Below are 12,376 nucleotides of genomic sequence, written 5' to 3'. Positions count from 1 at the left end.
ATTTATTGATATTTGAAAAGATACCGAGTTAACATCAGATTTGAATTGTGTAATATCGATACTCTGGCAACCTTTTATTGTATCTTAAATTGAAAAGTACAGGGGATTATTTTAATCGTTTGATACAATCTAGATCATGTGCAATTAAGACAACAGTCGTTTACCGGTGTTCAAATCGATCAGACAAATCAAGGCAAGCAATTCAAAACAAACTCCACAAAAACCGGGGATGATAACATGTGAACCGGAAAGGTTAGCAGACTCTTCTCCACTCGTCATGTTTCTAATGTAAGTACACATTCGATGATAAGTTTCGATAATATTCTTTACAAATTGGGCTTTGTTGTAATGCCATTGTTTTGATAACCTTTGTTGAAAAATTCAAAACGATTTAGACAATGATTGATTTCAGTGATAAAAATATTGTACTTTCTATTGTCTTTTTAGCTCCATTCGCCTTTTTTTGCGTTGGGTTGTTGTCTTATTTAAAAAAAAAAGAGAGAAATTTTAACGATAACTTCAGTTACAGCTGACAGTTACATTAACAATACCAGTTTTTTTGCCCCAGGTGCGCATTTCGACAATACATTGTAGATGTATCTTCAGTGATGCTCGAGGTCAAAATATTTGAAAACCCAAAACTTAATCAAAAATAGGAAATTATAAACCTAAATTGACAAAAAAATCAGACAGAGCCAGACAAGGAACCAGGGTGATTTATTCCTTAATTTAAAATAATTTCCAACCTAATTAGACTATTTTATCGGATTTGTAATCACATAAGCAACACGACGGGTGCCGCATGTTGAGCAGGATCTGCTTACCCTTCCGGAGCACCTGAGATCACCCCTAGTTTTTGTTGGGGTTCGTGTTGTTTATTCTTTAGTTTTCTATGTTGTGTCATGTGTACTATTGTTTTTCTGTTTGTCTTTTTCATTTTTTAGCCATGGCGTTGTCAGTTTGTTTTAGATTTATGCGTTTGACTGTCCCTTTGGTATCCTTCGTCCCTCTTTCCAAACTATATCAACAGTAAATTTTAAAACACAATATTCCGTATTTTCATGTCAGTACGTGCTACTGGGCTGGTGATAAAATGATTTATAATTCAAATCTATGAAAGTTAAATACAAATCTATGAAAGTCTATGTTTATCTTATTTTCTGCTTGTCAAGTCTTTAGACGATTGAGTTTTCACAATCGACTTCGTCCCAGAATAAAGAGTAAATGTGTGTGTGTATTGTTTTGTTTGTGTTTTCTATTTTTTTTAACACCGAACAAGTTTGTAAATATATTCAATCATTAGAAACACAGGACTAGACTCTGTACTATTCCGTTTGTAAATACATCTAATCATAACAAACACCGAACAAGACTCTGTATTATACTGTTTGTAAATATATTTAATCATAAGAAATACAGTAATAGGCTCTGTACTATTTCGTTTCTACATATATTTAATCATGAGAAACACCGAACAAGACTCTGTACTATACCGTTTGTAAATATATTTAATCATGAGAAACACCGAACAAGACTCTGTACTATGCCGTTTGTAAATACATCTAATCATAACAAACACCGAACAAGACTCTGTATTATACTGTTTGTAAAGATATTTAATCATAAGAAATACAGAAATAGGCTCTGTACTATTTCGTTTCTAAATATATTTAATCATGAGAAACACCGAACAAGACTCTGTACTATACCGTTTGTAAATATATTAAATCATGAGAAACACTGAACAAGACTCTGTACTATACCGTTTGTAAATATATTTAATCATGAGAAACACCGAACAAGACTCTGTACTATACCGTTTGTAAATATATTTAATCATGAGAAACACCGAACAAGACTCTGTACTTTACCGTTTGTAAATATATTTAATCATGAGAAACACCGAACAAGACTCTTTACTATACCGTTTGTAAATATATTTAATCATGAGAAACACCGAACAAGACTCTGTACTATGCCGTTTGTAAATACATCTAATCATAACAAACACCGAACAGGACTCTGTATTATACTGTTTGTAAATATATTTAATCATTAGAAATACAGTACTAGACTCTGTACTATTTCGTTTCTAAATATATTTAATCATGAGAAACACCGAACAAGACTCTGTACTATACCGTTTGTAAATATATTTAATAATGAGAAACACTGAAAAAGACTCTGTACTATACCGTTTGTAAATATATTTAATCATGAGAATCACCGAACAAGACTCTGTACTATACCGTTTGTAAATATATTTAATCATGAGAAACACCGAACAAGACTCTGTACTATACCGTTTGTAAATATATTTAATCATGAGAAACACCGAACAAGACTCTGTACTATACCGTTTGTAAATATATTTAATCATGAGAAACACCGAACAAGACTCTGTACTATGCCGTTTGTAAATACATCTAATCATAACAAACACCGAACAAGACTCTGTATTATACTGTTTGTAAATACATGTATATTTAATCATAAGAAATACAGTACTAGACTCTGTACTATTTCGTTTCTAAATATATTTAATCATGAGAAACACCGAACAAGACTCTGTACTATACCGTTTGTAAATATATTAAATCATGAGAAACACCGAACAAGACTCTGTACTATACCGTTTGTAAATATATTTAATCATGAGAAACACCGAACAAGACTCTGTACTATACCGTTTGTAAATATATTTAATCATGAGAAACACCGAACAAGACTCGTGTTCTTTACCGTTTGTAAATATATTTAATCATAAGAAATACAGTACTAAGATCTGTACTATACCGTTTGTAAATATATTGAATCATAAGAAACACAGTACTAGGATCTGTACTATGTCGTTTGTAAATATATTTAATCATAAGAAACACAGTACTAGACTCTGTACTATTCTGTTTGTAAAGATATTAAATTACACGAATAACAGTACTATACTTTGTAAAATGTTGTTTGTAAATTTTCTTAATCACAAGAAACACAGTACTAGACTCTTTAATAAAAAAAAGAAGGTGTGGTTTCCAATGAGACAACTCTTCACAAGAGACCAACTGAACACCGAACAAGACTCTGTACTATACCGTTTGTAAATATATTTAATCATGAGAAACATCGAACAAGACTCTGTACTATACCGTTTGTAAATATGTTTAATCAAGAGAAACACCGAACAAGACTCTGTTCTATACCGTTTGTAAATATATTTAATCATAAGAAATACAGTACTAGGATCTGTACTATGGCGTTTGTAAATATATTTAATCATAAGAAACACCGAACAAGACTCTGTTCTATACCGTTTGTAAATATATTTAATCATAAGAAATACAGTACTAGGATCTGTACTATGGCGTTTGTAAATATATTTAATCATAAGAAACACAGTACTAGACTCTGTACTATACCGTTTGTAAATATATTTAATCAAGAGAAACACCGAACAAGACTCTGTTCTATACCGTTTGTAAATATATTTAATCATAAGAAATACAGTACTAGGATCTGTACTATGGCGTTTGTAAATATATTTAATCATAAGAAACACAGTACTAGACTCTGTACTATTCTGTTTGTAAAGATATTTAATTACACGAATAACAGTACTATACTTTGTAAAATGTCGTTTGTAAATTTTCTTAATCATAAGAAACACAGTACTAGACTCTTTAATAAAAAAAAAGAAGGTGTGGTTTCCAATGAGACAACTCTTCACAAGAGACCAACTGACACAGAAATAAAGAACTATATGTCACCGTACGGTTTTCAACAATGAGCAACGCCAATACCGCATAGCCAGCTATAAAAAGCCCCGAAATGATGCCGTTTATCAATATGTTGAATCAGAAGAAACACAGTACTAGACTCTTTACATGCTGTTAATAAATATGTTGAATCAGAAGAAACACAGTACTAGACTCTTTTACATGCCGTTAATAAATATGTTGAATCAGAAGAAACACAGTACTAGACTCTTTACATGCCGTTAATAAATATGTTGAATCAGAAGAAACACAGTACTAGACTCTTTACATGCCGTTAATAAATATGTTGAATCAGAAGAAACACAGTACTAGACTCTTTACATGCCGTTAATAAATATGTTGAATCAGAAGAAACACAGTACTTGACTCTTTACATGCCGTTAATAAATATGTTGAATCAGAAGAAACACAGTACTAGACTCTTTACATGCCGTTAATAAATATGTTGAATCAGAAGAAACACAGTAGTAGATTCTGTACTATGCCGTTTATACATATGTTTAATCATAAGAAACACATAAATAGACTTTGTAATCTGTCGTTTCAGAAGATACAGTTGTCTTCCTTCTTATTTTTATTTTATTTGTTTATTTTTCGAAAACTACCGATAATTTTTCAAGGCAATATTTGTAAACAAATCTTGAGGCCGACATCATCGTTTTTTAATAGTACAAATAGTAAACGAAGTCCGGAATCTTCTTATCTCGACCTTAAACAGTTAGCAGGAAATACACATGTAAATTATAAACATTGCGAATTCATTCTCAGAAAACAAATCTTTTTTTATTTCTTTGCAAAACTACAAGCTTTATTGATGTTTTTGTTATGTCTGTCTCACTCACAACAATTTTACAAATTTGCTTTCAGTAAGTTGCATCTTAATTTTACATAAAACATTTCATTGTGGCATTCATGCAAAAACTATCCTGAACAATGATATAATTGCAAATAATTGACAAACGATTTTCCATTCCAGATGTCACTTTTAAGTTTGTTTTCCTTTATTGTAAAATTGGTATATTAAGTATATAAAATGCAAAAGGTTAAGTCTTGTACGGTGCAGTCCGGTGTATCCGCGCATCTAAGACTTTTGGCTTCACTTTGGTAAACCTCTTAAAATCAATAATCGGATAATAAATGGTGAACAAATTCATGACATACTTTCATTTCATGAAATCGTAATGTAAGATTTCACCCTTAAGATTTTTGTAATGTGTGTCCAAAATTAAGCAGGTCTTCAAAGGTCCGACAATTACGCGCATGCCTTCTAAAAATAGTTATTTTTGAATAAAGGAAGGATTGTATACTATTCAGCTTGAACCAAACAGACTGCCAAGGATGCGGAGCAAACTTTTCTTTTTAGTTTGATCAACTTTGCCGTCAATTGAAACCATTTTTTTATAATGACGTCATATTTGTTTTTATGAAAACGGTGGAATATGGTTAATCATGGGATAACAATTATAAACTTATGCTTGAACTTATATCAATTTTATTCTTTTCTGTCCATTCGGCATACTAAAACAATTAAAAGAACGATTCTATATATATAACATGATTGTTAATATGACGAAATCAGCTAATGCGCAACCACAGGCCGCGCGGATGGAAAACTTATATCAATTTTATTCTTTTCTGTCCCTTCGGAAGACTAAAACAATTAAAAGAACGATTCTATATATATAACATTGTTAATATGACGAAATCAGCCAATGCGCAACCACAGGCCGCGCGGATGGAAAACGTATATCAATTTTATTCTTTTCTGTCCCTTCGGAAGACTAAAACAATTAAAAAAACGATTCTATATATGTTACATTGTTAATATGACGAAATCAGCTAATGCGCAACCACAGGCCGCGCGGATGGAAAACTTATATCAATTGTATTCTTTTCTGTCCCTTCGGAAGACTAAAACGATTAAAAGAACGATTCTATATATGTAAAATTGTTAATATGACGAAATCAGCTAATGCGCAACCACAGGCCGCGCGGATGGAAAACTTATATCAATTTTATTCTTTTCTGTCCCTTCGGAAGACTAAAACAATTAAAATAACGATTCTATATATGTAACATTGTTAATATGACGAAATCAGCTAATGCGCAACCACAGGCCGCGCAGATGGAAAACGTATATTAATTTTATTCCTTTCTGTCCCTTCGGAAGACTACAACAATTAAAAGAACAATTCTATATATGTAACATTGTTAATATGACGAAATCAGCTAATGCGCAACCACAGGCCGCGCGGATGGAAAACGTATATCAATTTTTTTCTTTTCTGTCCCTTCGGAAGACTAATAAACAATTAAAATAACGATTCTATATATGTAACATTGTTAATATGACGAAATTAGATAATGCGCAACCACAGCCCGCGCGGATGGAAAACCAATATCTATAAGACCACTTCCCGGTGTCCATGTGTCTACTTATTTAAATTTGCAATACATTATTATCTGAATACACACATTTATAATCCATTATCTTATAAAAACGTTCTAGTGTTGCTCCACTGTAATTTTATAAACAGTGCAGAGGAATTTGTTGTTTCATTAAGTTGAGACAGAGAAGGGAAATCAACATGGTACAAAGTCTAGTACTGTGTTTCTAATGATTAAATATATTTAAAAACGGCATAATACAGAGTCTAGTACTGTTTTTCTTCTGATTCAACATAATTATAAACGGCATAGTAAAGAGTCTATTACTGTGTTTCTTATAATCAAATATATTTACAAACAACATTTCACGAAGCATACTACTGTTTTTCGTATGGTTAGATATATTTACAAACGGTATAGTACAGAGTCTTGTTCGGTGTTTCTCATGATTAAATATATTTACAAACGGTATAGTACAGAGTCTTGTTCGGTGTTTCTCATGATTAAATATATTTACAAACGGCATAGTACAGAGTCTAGTACTGTGTTTCTTATGATTAAACAATTGAATCATTTCCAAAATTCGAATAAAAAGTTCACAAAAAAAAGCACACACAAAGCAAGAAAAAAAAATGATAAATTTATCAAATATTCTTTCCTTATTGTTGTACGCTTCAAGTCAAAATCCGGGGAGAGGTAATGTAGTTCATGCATTACTATATCCATAGGTCTTGAATTAATGTACAGTTAAATGTTAACTCGGTATATTTTCAAGCATCAATAAATCAGGACTGTATAGCAGCAGACACATCTGTTGCTTTACAATTCATTCTGAAGTATAAAACATGATCAGTTATAATACCAGTACCGGGACTTCATGAGAGAGATAGAAAAAGAAATATTGGCAATGTCTTTGTCAACACAAGGTTGATTAGTAACCGTTAACTTACAAAGCTAAAAACTTTTTTTGAAATAGTCCATTATTTTTTACCAAAAAGGTACAAAAAGAACATAAAATGATTCTAGAACAAGATTTTAAAGAAAACATTAAACATTGGCAATATAAGTTATTGCTAACAAAAGATTTCAGAAACTACAGACTTAGATAGTTCAAAATTTGTGTATAAGATAACAATCATTCTTAAATTAATTTTAAATTATTGAAAATACTGAGTTTTCTTTATTTGAACTAATTACTTTAATAGCAGATCAAGCCAAAATGTCAACGAAACTAAGACAGATGAATACATGTTTGTCTTTAAACCCATGGTGCTGTGGAGCATGTAATGGTAATAGCATATAGGAATTATATGCCTTATTTTCTATGTATGATAAAAGAGCATTGTGTTTAGAAAAATAAAGAAAATGCGATACGAACATTCCTAGAACATACACATCAAATATTCCAATACTTAAAAATGTGTTACATTTTGTAACTAGGTTTAAAGAGACCATAGGAGTTTTATTGGACATAAGACTCTTCGTTATTAATACCAGAATGTATTTTCCATAATTTTGCTCAGATTGAATAAATATTGTTACCCCAGTTTCAGCATTCGACTTATTTTTTCAACTTTTTAAAATAATTAAAACCAAAAGGGTTTGTCGATGGTTATGAACTGTATCTGTGCATTCATTTCACATGGGGTCTCTTGCTAGCGGTTTCGCCTCGATTGTGGGGGGTCATGGGATCTTACCTAGGCTGGGTCTAACAAAAAGCCTTGAAAATTGGTATTTGCTGCTTCTCCGCTAAAGACTCGGAATTTAGGTGTCTGACTGGTCAGAATAATGTGTCCGGGTAGATTGACATGTCGTCCTGTTGACTGTTACTTTGGGTACTAGCACGTTAACAAATCGGCTCAGTCTGTCGGCCTAGTACAAATCAGGGTTAATACTCCATGTGTCTTTGTGACAATAACTATTGTTTATATTGTATCTATGATGAGTTTATTTGTATTCATTATGCCAGGAGTTAATGTAACATAACACAAAAGCATCACAATGAGATGACAACAATCATTAAAAAAAACAGTAACATCATGAACATTGTAATTTCATATTTAAACCTGCAAAAACAATTTATGAAATTCAATGAGGTGAGTTGAACGAAAATAACACTTATGAATAGCGTCAATCCGAAGTGTTTTCTAGCTAGATTTACCTTCAAATAACTAAAAAGTATAGCCAAATTATAAGGTAATAAGGTTAACGTTGACTGATGTAGTCGGAACCTTTAAGAAAAAAGTTTGTATTACTAGTAATTCATGTCAGCACAAACAATGACTACTGAACTGTTGATATCCGCGAGGACTAGCCCTATGGGATATTCTTTAGATAATTGTTCTATCTAAACTTCATACGACCTAGCGGAATTTGGTGTCATACTATTAAATCAACTTTAAGTGACTACTTAAAGGTAAGTGTAAAATATGTGCAATGTTTGGAAATATCTTATAAATTTACAAGGAAAATGCATTGAATTTTTACAAATATTTGAAATAAAATGTACAGAAATGTTTATTATTTTGACAAAAATATATCAATAAAATTTGAAATTGTTGGTATAATTCGATTTTTTTTTCAAAATTCAAAAAATGAAGCTTAAGAATAAATAAATTCCATTAAATTTTCTTTTTATTGGTTTTCCTTCTTTATTTTTGAATTTTTGTAAATTCTTCTTTTTTAAATTTTGATACAGAATAACACAAATATTTTAACACATACAAGTTGTTTCTCTTTTCAATAATCACGAGTGCTACTTTTTTAAAGCAAGTTTTATCAGTTTATCCTAGCTGTATATAAATTCTGACTATTTTGTGAGACTTTTGGCTAACAACTCTGTAAGACATCGATAAAGCTGACAATGTACTCGCTACAACAACATTTACCGACTACGCGACAGAGTTTTTGGGTTGAAGGATACCGCTTTTTATGTAACCACTTTTTGACCGAAGTAACCAGCACCAACAAGCACCTAGAAGGATGGCACAATAAGATTAAGAAGGGACTTCAATATGCCCAACCCAACATATACGAGATGATCGAACTAGTACAGAAGACCCAAGCATTAACATAATGTACAATTATCTAGCATGCAACAGAAGCAAACGGTCCACGATATAGATGCCAATACAGAGTTATAGATACCAGACTTCAGCTGCTGAGATACAGATACCACAATGGAATCATCAACGGCATAGACTACTCTGACGCAGTATCTTATCTACTTTATTTGAACTCAACGACTTTTTAAAACATTGTGACTTATCATACATTGGTGTGTTTGTATCATCATCACTGAAAATTTTAATGATGAATTATTAAGTCGCTTTTATCAATGAATTCCAATTTTTGTTATTAGAAATAAGGAGATGTGGTATGAGTGCCAATGAGACAACTCTCCATCCAATTCACTATGTGTAAAAAGTAAACAATTATAGGTCATAGTACAGCCTTCAACAAAGAGACTTTTCTCACACCGAACAGCAAGCTATAAAGGGCTTCAAAATGACTAGTGTAAAAATAAATCAGACAAAAAAACCAACGGTCTAATCTATATAAAAAAACGAGAAACTAGAAACACTTATGAACCACACCAACAAACGACAACCACAGAACAACAGGCTCCTGACTTATAGCCAAACCAGGAGTAAACCCCGCAATTTATACGGAGAAAAAAACGTCAGGATTTATTATTAAACAAACAATATCATCAGTTTGAAGAGTTTAAATGTTACAATAACAATGGGTATTAATCACAGACTTCACAACAATGTAATCATACTAATTTGTAATTAACTCTAGAAATAAAAAGAATGATGATACATTTGTACTAAGGGATAATTTAACACCCAAATTACATGTAGTAGACATTTTGGAGACATATTAGTACAAATTGAAATAAACACACTTTGTATAAAAGTGACACATAACATCCACGTATTCCAACATCAATCCGAATTCCGATAGCAATCAATCTTATTCGGAAGACTCTGTATACATACTATAAGTATTTTATTGTAATTATATTACAACATATTGATCACATGATGCTAGTATTACTAGACTTGCAATTGCTTTAAATCAATCCGACATTAATTTAATGTTTCGACGGTTTTTGTATTATATGCTAATGATAAATGTATAACATTTATGAAAGGGTTTAAGCATTATAGGCCCGTCATCATCAGGGATTTACCTATATCAATTTATTTTGATTTTGTCGTTGTCAATAGATCTGCAATATTTTTATGCTTTTTGTATAAGCTATTATTGGTTTGCGTGAAAATATTTCGTTGCAAACTGCATCCTGTTTTAGTAGATCCCAATGTTTACTAATGCATTGTTTTAATTTATGAATGCATGGATAAAATTTCGTTGCCAATTCTAAAGGAATTTCCTTTGTGTTTTGTTTGGCCTTTTTTCCTGATTAAATCAGATCTATTATATGATAATGCCTCAGTTATGTACTTTTCGATTTCAATCTCCTTGTATCCTGTCTTTATAAAGTTCAATTTGAACTGTAACAAAATATATTGTAAATCAACATCATTATTTGTTGTTCTAATGTATCTGATTGCTTCGCCCTTGATAAACCCTGCAAACACATGTCTACTGTGACAGCTTTTATGATCTAGATAAAGGAAGGCATTTGTCGGTTTAAAGTGTGTTTTCACATCCAAAATATTTTCATTAGAAAATCTAGTTCCTTTGAAAATATTAACATCAAGAAATATTATTTCTTTAGATGAGAATTCTAGTGTGAATTTAAAGAACGGATGATGATTATTTGCTAACTCTAGCAAATCCTTTATTTCCTTCGAATCGCCGTGATATATTAATATAATATCATCACGATACCTTCCATAGAAAAATATATTTTTTCTATGTTTAAACTTAGAAAGAATTTCTTTCATAATTTTATACATGAGTATATCACAGATTTCCGGGCTTGTCACTGCCCCTATCGCGGCTCCTATTGTTTGCTTATATAGCTGTTCATTAAAATCAAAAATGTTGTTCTCTAAAATTGATCTGAGGAGATAGATTAAAATATCCGGCGGTGGGCATTTGATTTTGTAATCTGATTTTAATATCAAACTGAACATACGAAATTCTAACTGCCGATAATAATTCATCAATCGGGCAATTAGTGTACATTGATACTACATCAAAACTACACAGCCAGCAATCTGCAACAGGCTTAATTCTTTCCAACTTGTATATTAGATCAGACGTATCCTTAATATATGTGTGTTGTTTTTGTACCATAGTTACTAAAATATAATCGATATAGCGTCCAATAAATTCTGTGACAGTTCCAATCTGAGATAGGATTGGCCGACATGGCGGCATTATGTTATCAATGTTAAACCATATTTATTGATTTTTACTAATTCCGATTCATTAAATCGGTGTATTTTATGCAAGATATGCATATACCCAGGCCCATAATCAATTTGATTACCATTATTAAGGTAATTAAATGTGGAGTAATCAATAACACCTTTGGTGTACATGCCTTTGACAACATCTAAGTGTTTTTAGGTCAAAGTTTTCCAATTTGGTGTAAAGTTGTGTATTTAATTGGCGATCGCCTTCAAGAAGGTAATTGACCTTATCTAAAATAACAACATTGTTACTTTTATCGGCTTTCTTAATGATTAATGATTCATCATTTAACAAAGAAGAAATGCCGGACCTCTGTGAAAGACTTAGATTGATTCGAAATTTTCGAATTTGCATTGAAGATAGTTCGTGCTTTGTATTGAACAGGTAATTTTCAAGGGTGTTGCAGGTTAAAGGTGGCGTATGTCCAGATTTAACTCGGAAGGGATGAATTTCATCCAAGTTACCATGATATAAGTAACGACATCTCATTTTTCTGGCTAATTCATTAAAATCATGTAATAAGTCCTGCTTTGCCCTTCTGACTGACAGTGAAGGAAGGAATTTCAAACCTCTGGATAAAACCAACTACTCGTCATCAGTTAATTTTCTATGCGAAAGATTAACAACCTATTTTCTAGCTTGTGATAGCATAAATTTAAGCTTACTTTGCTGCATTGCAGCTTTGTTTTTCAGCCTTCGTTTATGTTTATTTCTTATAATGTCTAGCCATATATGTGATCACAGAGACAAGTATATGTGATGCTATTATCAATGCAATATCAACAGAACGAAATGTTAGGAGGCGTGGTGTATTAAATAATATTAAA

This window comes from Mytilus trossulus, chromosome 7, assembly GCF_036588685.1.
Source record: "Mytilus trossulus isolate FHL-02 chromosome 7, PNRI_Mtr1.1.1.hap1, whole genome shotgun sequence".
In the NCBI taxonomy this organism is placed as follows: Eukaryota; Metazoa; Mollusca; class Bivalvia; order Mytilida; family Mytilidae; genus Mytilus; species Mytilus trossulus.
The sequence above is the reverse complement of the archived record's forward strand: the minus strand, read 5'-3'. Positions refer to the sequence as shown.